The following is a 10,426-nucleotide window of genomic DNA, read 5'->3' as shown; positions in this document are numbered from 1 at the left end:
GCGGATGCTGTCATGCTTCCCATACAGACTGCAGAACTGTGAGTCAAGTAAACCTCTTTTCTTTATAAATTACCTAGTCTGAGGAATTTCTTTATAGCAATGTGAGAATGGATTAATGCACCAAGGAAAAAAATTAAGGGTGAGCAAGTAGTGTTAGACAGCAAATTTTTATTGAATGGTTATTTCTTGCTGGGCAGGGCTAACTCCTTAGACAGTGTGCCCAGAGTTGGCAATGTATGGGCTTTTGGCAACTGTATTTATACTCATGTAAATCCACTTTCACTTACAGGCAAATTAAGGGGTGGGTCAATGCAAATTGAGGGGTAGGTTATTTAGAAATTTTTAGGAAAGGGGTAGTAACTTCTGGGTCATTGCCATTGCATGTGTAAACTGTCATGGCACTGATAGTAGTGTCTTATGTTAACGAGTAATGAGGGCAGCCAGGGATTGCTTTCATCCCCATTTGCTGGTTTCTGCCAGTTTTTTCACTTTATCCTGTCTGGACCAGATCCTGTTTTGATCAGCATATTTGTGACAAGAAAACAAGTCCTGATGGTCTCCTACCTCATTCCTCCCTTGGAGATTAGATACTCCTCCTTAATCATAAAGGAGCTGCAATATGGTGGAAACCCATCTTATAAATACAGTTGCTAAAAGACTACAATTGCTGCTGTCTCTGCTATCGTACTGCTGTGTTGGTCACTGCCTCTCACTTGCTGTCTTCATCCTTTTATTGTTGCCAGATTATGCAACACAGGTGAGCCCCAAACTGGGGCTTCAAAGAGGATTCTTGGCTTCATCCAGGAAAGAATTCAGGGGCAAGCTGGTGGTGGTAGACAGCAACATTTTATTGAATGGTACTGCTCTTCCTAAAGCAAGGCTAAATCATAGGCAGTGGGCCCAGAGTTAGCGATATGTAGCCTTTTGGCAACTGTATTTATACTTATGTAAATCCATTTTCAATTGCATGCAAATTAAAAGGTGGGTCAATGGATATTGAGGTATCGAGGGGTAGATTACTTAGAACTTTTTGTTTTTTCTTTTTTGAGATGATGTCTCACTCTGCCACCAGGCTGGAGTGCTGTGGCACAATCTCGGCTCACTGCAACCTCTGCCTCCCGGGTTCAAGTGATTCTCCTGCCTCAACCTCCCAAGTAGCTGAGACTACAGGCATGCATCACCATGCCCAGCTAATTTTTGTATTGTTAGTAGAGATGGGGTTTCACCATATTGGCCAGGATGGTCTCGATCTCTTGACATCTTGATCTGCCCACCTCAGCCTCCCGAAATGTACTTAGAACTTTTAAGGAAAGGGACGGTAACGTCCAGGTTGTTACCATGGTAAAGGGTCTGGATTGTTGCATGGTATTTATAAGCTATCATGGAACTGGTGGTATTGTCTTATGTGGCTAATAATGAGGGCAGCTAGGGATGACCCTCATTATTATCTTGTGGTTCCTGCCAGTTTCTTCACTTTATCCTGTCTGGACAAGATCCTGTTTTGGTCAGCAGGGTTGTGACCAGAAAACAAGTTCCCTTTGTTTCCTACCTCAGTATGACTCTATTCATTACAAAACACACACACACACACACACACACACACACACACGTGTCTAATCTGCAATATTAGAAGTAGGATAGTGGATACATTTCAGGAGGTTGAAGAAGTAGTGACTGGAGGAGCTATGACCAGGGCTTTTCAGATGTTAGAAATGTTCTATTTCTTCATCTAATGTGAGTGTATTTCATTTGAGATAATTCATTGAGCTGTACCTTTATGATTTTGCACCATTTTGTATGTGTGTAATTCTTTAATGAAAATAAAATAACAAAGTGTGGTTTTATTTATTTATTTTTAATACACTTTATTGTGTATAATTAAGGTATAAAACATGATGTTACGGGATAGATATAGACAGTAAAATGATTACTATAGTGAAGCAAATTCACATATTCATTATCTCACATAGTTATCAACTTTATTTTTGTTTTGTGGCAACAGCAGCTAAAATTTTAGAATAAATCTCATACACAGTATAATTTTAATACCTATAGTCTTCATGTTGTACATTAGATCTCTAGATTTGTTCATCATACATATTTGCTACTTTATGTAAGTATTTTAATGATATTTTAATATAAAAGAATTTGAACTTAGAGTTTTATATTTGGCCATATTTTACTCAAATGTTTGTAAATAATAAAAATATTTATAGGCATACAAAAATCCATATTGAAAAAACTCTTTTGAAAAAGTTTTGATGCTTCAAGTGAAAGAAACCTGGAGATACTGTAAGAAATTATGAGTAATAAAATATATGAGGCTTTGCAACTAAAAAGAAATGAGAGTGAGGAAAGTACTTATCTTGTTAGGGAGAAAATATTAATAATTTTAATAAATTGATGTGACTTAGTATATATGATTATACATTTATGTTACAGACAGCCAGCATAAAGGAAATTAGTATATATAAGTGATACAGGATAGGCAAGCTCCAGAATTGGGGATTAGCTTGGGAGGGTTCGTGACTTCACTTAAGAAAGAATTTGAGGGCAGGCCACTGGTGTTAAACAGCAATTTTGAATGAAGCGGCACTGTACAGCAGCAGCAGATGCATAACTCTTTGTGGAGCAGGGCTACCCCATACACAGTGTGCCCAGAATAGCAGCTCAGAGGTGGTTTTGAACTCAATATTTATACCCACTTCTAATTATATGCAAATTAAGAGGTGGTTTATGCAGAAAATTTTAGGAAAAGGGTATCGACTTACAGGTTGTCAAGGTCATTGCCATGGAAAAGGACAATAACTGCCCAGTGTTGCCATGGCAATGGAAACTGACATGACATACCGGTGGACATGTTTTACAGAAATCTGCTTCCACCTGGACCTGTTTTAGCTAGTCCTCATTTTGGTCTGGTGTCTGAACCCCACCTCCTATTTCCAAAGTGTTAAACAGAAAACAACTGAAATGTATTCAGTAGAAATCAGGAAAGGAGAAAAAATGAATAAAAAGTACATAAAACATAAAATTATATAAAAGTACAAATATCACACTATTAATATATATGTAAAAAGGTCAAATTTATCAAAAGATTCATCCTCTGAATGGATAAAATGAAAGTGTGACAATATATTTTCTACATTACACATAGAAAGTTTGAAAATAAGGCAATCTTAATGCTTTGAAATATAGGTAGCACAGGCATAATTAGTAAAGAATGCACAGACAGAAGCAGATAAATAAGCTGATTCATAAAAAAGTAGACACATTTAGCAGAGATGGATAGATTATATGTTGTATATAAAAACTGAAATCAAGACCATAATGTTTGTAGACGTCAGAGGAACATTTTCATGGAAGGTAAGGGTGGGCTAGATTTCTCAGCAGTTCTAATAAAAAGCACTATTTATGAAAGGAAATAAATGGATAAATTTGAGCTTCATCAAAATTAATATACATATTGTTTTTCAAAGAACAACATTCATGAAATAAAAAGGCAAGACACAGAATGGAAAAAATATTTGCAAAAACTGTATTTTGCCAAAAAGAATTGTATCTAGAATATGTAAAGAAGTCCTACAAGTCAATTAAAACCCTCAAAATGAGTGAAAGATTTGAATAAGCCTACACACACACACACACACACATACACACACAAACACACACATCATCAATAGCACTTGAAAAGGCAGTCAGCATCAGGAAACTGCAAATTAAAACCACATCCATCACGATCTCCTTTTCAGCAACCTCTGTTGCTGCCTCAGTCCACTCCAGTTAGGATTTCATCCCCACCACCCATTGAAAATGCTTTTGTCAGGATAATCAAGTTTCCAAATATAGTGCTTATTTCTTTGGGCTCATGCTTCTTTGAACAGAATTCCATGAAGTTGTTTACTCCTTCCAACTGGAAACATTTTCTTCTCTTAGCTTTTCTTTTTATAACAGCAGTTCAGACTTCCTCACTGAAGTGAGAAATAATGTAGCCCAACTGCTCACTTGATACATCCAGTTAGACATTTCCTAGGCAGCCACAATGAAATGCCCCAAGAAGAAAGCCTGATTCTTTTCTGCATCCAACTTTCTTATTTCTGTTGATAAGCCAGCTCTCTACCAAGTTGCTCAAGCAGAAAGTCAAGAGTAATCCTTGATTCTTTTTTAAGCATCTCCCATACCCAATTCATCAGCAAATCCTATAGATTTAGCCTTCAAAATATATATATCGAGTTTGATCGGTTCTCAGTTTTTGCTTAGTTCTAGCCACAGTTCTTTTTGCCTGGGCTATTAATATATCTTCCCAACTGTCTCCTTGCTGTCCCTTTTGCTCCTCTGTGAGAAAACATTTTAAATGGTCCATTTTCAAGGCATGATAAATCTAAGTACTGGCAGCCAGCCTGCCTACGTGACTAACTGCATGGCTCATGCACCTAGAAGGTCACGATAAGTGAACAGAATGTAGAGGAGGGGTCTGCCCATAAAAGGGAAGAAAGTTTCATTACTGGGAAATTGAAACTTAAGTGGGGAAAGGGGTCAGGGTATAACTTATAAGGGGGATAATGAAACTTAGATGACATTTGGGGAGATTGTAACCCCACGGTATTTGACCAGTGAGGAACTGGGGGAGGGACTTGCGTGTTAGGAGATAAATTACCTGCTGTAACTGCCCCAGGTGTGCCTGCCTACCAGACACCTGGTCTTGCAAGACCACCATTAAAAGTCTCACTTCCACGGTTCTTCATGTCTCAGAGTCCACTCCTTGGGTTTGGATGGGTGAATGTGTTTCTCACAAACTTGGGGGACCACCTGGGACCTCTGTGCCTGTGTGAAGTGGGACTCCAGCAGAGAGGGGAGACATGTTTCACCTGATTTAGGTGGCCCACTCTGTTCAGGCATCCTGGATCTCTGCAGAGGCCATAGACAAACCTGAGACTGTTATTCAGGAGGCAGCAGAGGTGACACAGGGAGAAATGCAGGCACGGCAGCAACCAGGCAAACTCATGCAAGAGACAAGTTAGGAAAATTGGACTATACGTACTGCCTTGGTCAGTTGGACATTTTTGGAGTTTGTGTGTGTGTGACTGAGATGTATCCTAGATATGAAGCAACTGTGGAGTCCCAATCTGTGATACCATTCTCCCATGAGGAAAACTGCCAGAGATGGATGAAGTGATTCTTGGGTATGCAAGAAACCTCTAGTCGGGGTGGGGGTGGGAGTTGAGTACACCAGAAAATGTTCAGACACAGAGACTGACCGAAGATTGGAAACAGAAATTCTAGCCTAGGGGACAAAGAAGGAGGCTTTAAAACTTTGACATTCCCTGAATAGTCCTTTGGGGAGAATCCTGCAGGATTGGAGGGACAACCCATGAACCAGGGACAAGGAAAAGCAAAAAATCATGAAGTATTGCTGTTTTATCTGGCCCAAAGGCCCTATTCATAAGCCTTCAGTCTTTTGGCCTAGATTTGGCTCAATTGAGTATTGAGTGTGCCAAGCTTTGTCTATATGAATGATAAAACCCCATCCTCACAAGAAGAGATAGGTTATGCTTTCCGCTGGATCAAGGAATTGCCCCCATGTTTCCCCTCAAAGAAGAAGAAAAAGAGCCTAGTAAAAAGCCCTTACCCAGTAAAAAGCACTGGGACCCCCTATCATACTTGTCTCCTCTATACGTCTCACAAAACAGGGGAAAGGAAGATCAAGGGGCAGCAGAAGGGTTACAGGAAGAAAGACCTGGAGACCATGGGGGAGTTGAAACAACTGCTCCTTTACATTCTTATGAAAATTTAAGAAAAGAATTAAAACAGTTTAAGAAGGATATTGAGAACTTCCCTATTCCTTCCATACAGCAGGCATCTAGCATGTTCCCACTTAGGGAAGTTCCCATGGGACAGGGAGAGATCAGCTTTGTAAATTTTCCTCTTACAAGTAAGGAAGTTAGGAATTTCAAGAAGGAAATGAAACCACTCCTAGAAGATCCCTTAGTTTAGCAGACCAGCTGGACCAATTCCTAGGACCCAGCTTTTATACCTGGACTGAAATTATGTCTATCATGAATATCCTGTTCACAGCAGAAGAAAGGGGAATGATTGGGAGAGTGTCCATGACCATTTGGGTGAGGCAACGTCTTTCATGCAAGGAGTCTTGCCAGCCAAACAAAAATTTCCAAATGTCAATCCCAAATGAGATAATAATGATCCCAGGGACCAGGCCCAAATGCAGGACCTCAGGGTCCTAATAATTAAAGGGATCAAAGAGTCCACTCCTAGGACACAAAATATCTCAAAGGCATTTGAGATTCAACAAGAAAAAGAGGAAACTCCCTCTGCATTCCTGCAGAGGCTCAGAGATCAGATGAGAAAATACTCTGAATCTAATCCAGAGTACCCAGTAGGGCAAGACCTTATGATGGTTAACTTTGTAACTAAGACCTGGCCTGACATTACAAAAAAATTACAAAAGACTGGTGGATGGAATGAGAAACCGATTGAGGAATTACTAAGGGAAACTCAGAAGGTCTTTGTAAGGAGAGAGGAAGAGAAGCAGAAACAAAAAGAAAAAAATCATGGTTTCCACTGTGGAAGAGGTAGTCAGAAAAATGTTAGATCAAGATTCCTCTCGAAGGAGACAAGGGAAAAGAGACATAGAGAAAGAAGAGAAATGCAGAGAAAAGCTCCTAAAACTATGAGTGGATGTTACAAGTGTGGAAAGCCAGGGCATTTTAAAACAGAATGTCCTGAATGGAAAAAAAGAAGAAAAGGTGATTCCCCTCATGACCATTGATGAAGACTGGGGGTGGGGGGAGGGGGTCAGGGGTTCTTCTGAGTAGGTCCCAGCAGGAACCCTTGATAAATTTGCAGGTGGGAGCCAGGGAAGAAGAAGTGACATTTTTGGTAGATACTGAGGTGGCTTGCTCTTCCCTAATTCACCAACGAAGGGGTACAGAACTCTCTAACAAAAAATTGACAGTATCATGAGTAAAAGGGGAGGGATTTCAGGTTCTGATATTCAAGAAAATGTTAATTAGATTAGGACCAGAACAAATTGAGGGGTCCCTCTTATATGTTCCTGAAGCAGGACCTAACCTCCTTGGTCAAGACCTGATTGTGAGATTGGGTGTAGAATTAGGAATAGAGGAAGGAAAAATAAAAGTGATGATAGGCCTCCTAACAGAGGAGGGGGAAAGAAAAGTTAATCCCCTTGTGTGGCTTAGGGAAGGCAACAGAAGGGTCAACAATCACACCCTTACAGATTGAACTAATACAAGCAGAAGAAGTCATTTGCAGAAAACAATATCCCATATCTCTTGAAGGGAGAAAATGTCTCTAACCAGTAAGAGTGGAATCGATTAAAGATGGACTATTAGAACCCTGCATGTCACCATACAATACTCCAATTCTCCCAGTCAAAAGCCTGATAATGCAAGATCTAAGAACTATAAATCAAATTGTTCAGACCCACCACCCTGTGATGCCTAATGCCTAAAATTTCCTTAGGAAGATACCCTGTGAACCTAAGTGCTTCCATGTGGTAGATCTTAAAGATGCATTCTGGACATGTCCCCTAGACTTCAGAAGTAGGGACCTCTTTGCCTGTGAATGGGAAAATCCTATAACTGGGAGGAAACAATAGTACTGCTGGACTGTGCTGCCACAAGGTTTCATGGAAGCCCCAAATTTATTTGTTCAAATCTTGGAAAAAGTCCTGGAGGAATCCCAAACTTCCAGGGGAACCCATTTATTGCAATATGTAGACTATCTTTTAATTTATGGGGAGAAGAGAGCCAAGGTATCAGAAACCACCACAAAATTGCTTAATTGCCTAGGAGAAAGGGGCTTGTGAGTCTCTAAGAACAAAATGCAGTTTGTAGAAAAAGAAGTTAAATATTTAGGACATCTGATTAATGAAGGGAAGTGGAGAATAAACGTAGAGAGATTATTGGAAATAGTGGATCTGCCTTTGCCTAAGACAAAGAAAGAACTCTGAAACTTTTTTGGTTTAACCCATTACTGTAGGTTATGGATTGACTCATATGCTCAAAAGACAAAGATTCTGTATCTCAAGTTACTAGAGGAGGAACCTAATCCCTTGTAATGGTCCCCAGAGGAATTTCAGGCAGTGAAGGAGCTAAAGCAGGCCCTCATTACTGCCCCAGTCCTAGCTCTCCCATCTTTAGAGAAAACATTCTATCTGTTTGTAACAGTAGACAAGGGCATGGCCCTTGGGTTGCTCACTCAAACCTTGGGAGGGAAGAGGCAACCTGTTGCTTTTGTCTCCAAGCTTCTCGATTCTGTCTCTTGCAGGTGACCCGAACGTATGAAAGCAGTAGCTGACACAGCCCTGCTGGTAGAGGAGAGTCAAATGCTGACCTTTGGTGGGGCCCTGATAGTAAGCACCCCACACCAGGTCAGGAATATATTAAATTAAAAAGCCAGGAGATGGTTAATGGATTCTCAGATTCTAAAATATGAAGCCATATTAGTAGAAAAAGATGATTTGGTCATAACAACAGACATTTGCCTGAATCCAGTCAGTTTCCTGTAGAAAGGAGAAGAGAACAAAGAGACGTCAGACCATAACTGCTTAAATATCATAGAATACCAAACCAAAGTTAGACCAGACTTTAGGGAAGCTCCACTACATGATGTGCTGTTTGTGGATGGGTCATCCCGACTAATAGATGGCAAGAGACATAATCATTATACTGTCAATGATGAAAATAAATGTTCCTTATGTGAGAAAGGTAGATTACCTAATGGCTGGTTGGCCCAAACCTGTGAATTACATGCTCTTAACCAGGCCCTAAAGCTCCTTGAAGGCCACGAAGGCACTATATATACTGATTCTAAATATGCCTGTGGGGTAGTACACACATTTGGAAAAATCTGGACAGAGTGAGGCCTAATAAATAGCAGGGAAAAAGAATTGGTACATGGGGAACTGGTCAAACAGGTTTTAGAAAGCCTCCTGCTTCCAACAAGAGGTAGCCGTAGTTCATGTAAATGATCATCAGAAAGGAAACACTGTAGAAGCTGTAAGTAACAGGCTTGCAGATGAAGCTGGTAAGCAAGCTTCCCTGGAAGAAGAAATTAGACTATTTAGCCTGATCCCAGACATCTCTAAGGTAGTATTAAGACCCCAGTTTACCAGAGAGGAGAAGGAAGAATTGGACAGGATAGGGGTCACTCAAACTGAAGATGGGAAATAGGTACTTCCTGCGGGGAGAGAAATGATAAAACCTCTGATGAAAGAACTAATGTCTATATTACACAAAGGGAGCCACTGGGGACCCCAGGCTCTGTGTGATGCAATACTTAGGAATTATGTGTGTATAGGGTTTTAGACTTCTCTAAACAAGTATGTGGAAGTTGTATAACTTGTCAAAGCATAAACAAAATGGTGATTAGAAAACAGGCCATGGGAGGAAGACCTCCCAGACAAAGCATTTAAGTAGATTTCACAGAAATGCCCAAAATAGGAAGACTACAGTATTTACTGGTGATCGTAAATACCTTTCCAGCTGGGTATAAAGTTTTCCCCTTCCAATGGTCACCACCAGGAATATGGTCAAAATAATGTTAGAACAGATTGTACCTAGATTTGGCCTGACAGGAAATATTGATTCAGACAATGGGAGTCACTTTACCTCAAGGGTGTTAAGGAGAATTATGGAAGGCTTACAAATTAGATGGGATTATCGCACCCCCTTGGCCTCCTCCTTCATTTGGAAAGGTACAAAGAATGAATCAAACTTTCAAAAAGCATATCACCAAACTAATCTTAGAAACTAAAATGCCTTGGACCAAATGTCTCCAAATAACACTCCTTAGCATTAGGACAGCCCCAAGAAAAGACAGGATTGCCCCCCTACAAGTTATTATATGGGCTCCCAAATTTAGGCAGAGCTATGGATCTCCCTACTATGGAAACCAAGGATCAATTCTTAAGAAATTATATACTGGCCATTTCCTCCACCCTATCATCCCTTAGGTTAAAATGACTTCTAACTCAAACTCTGCCTCTTGTTGTTCATGATTACCACTTCCAGCTTGGTGACTTTTTACTGATTAAGACTTGGAAAGAAGATAAGTCTTCTTCCACTCAAGCTGGGATGGTCCCTATCAAGTGCTTCTGACCACTGAGACAGCCATGAGAACAGCTGAACGGGGGTGGACTCACTATACTGGAGTCAAATGACTGGTAATAGAGACCCCAGAAGGGAGAGAGAAAGACCAGTGAAAAGTGCATGGGTCACCTAGGAACCCTTAAAGTTAACTCTGAGAAAAATCTAAAAAGATAATATAGGCTGGCCCAATTCCTGGAAGTTAATATGGCTGGGATGGGCTACTATACAAAGAGCAGAAGGCTAAAATGGAAACTGGCAGAGGACTCCTCCCTACCCAGTCAGATTGGTAATTAATGTAA

This window comes from Papio anubis, chromosome 5 (genome assembly GCF_008728515.1).
Source record: "Papio anubis isolate 15944 chromosome 5, Panubis1.0, whole genome shotgun sequence".
NCBI classification, from domain to species: Eukaryota; Metazoa; Chordata; class Mammalia; order Primates; family Cercopithecidae; genus Papio; species Papio anubis.
Note: the sequence above shows the minus strand (reverse complement) of the source record.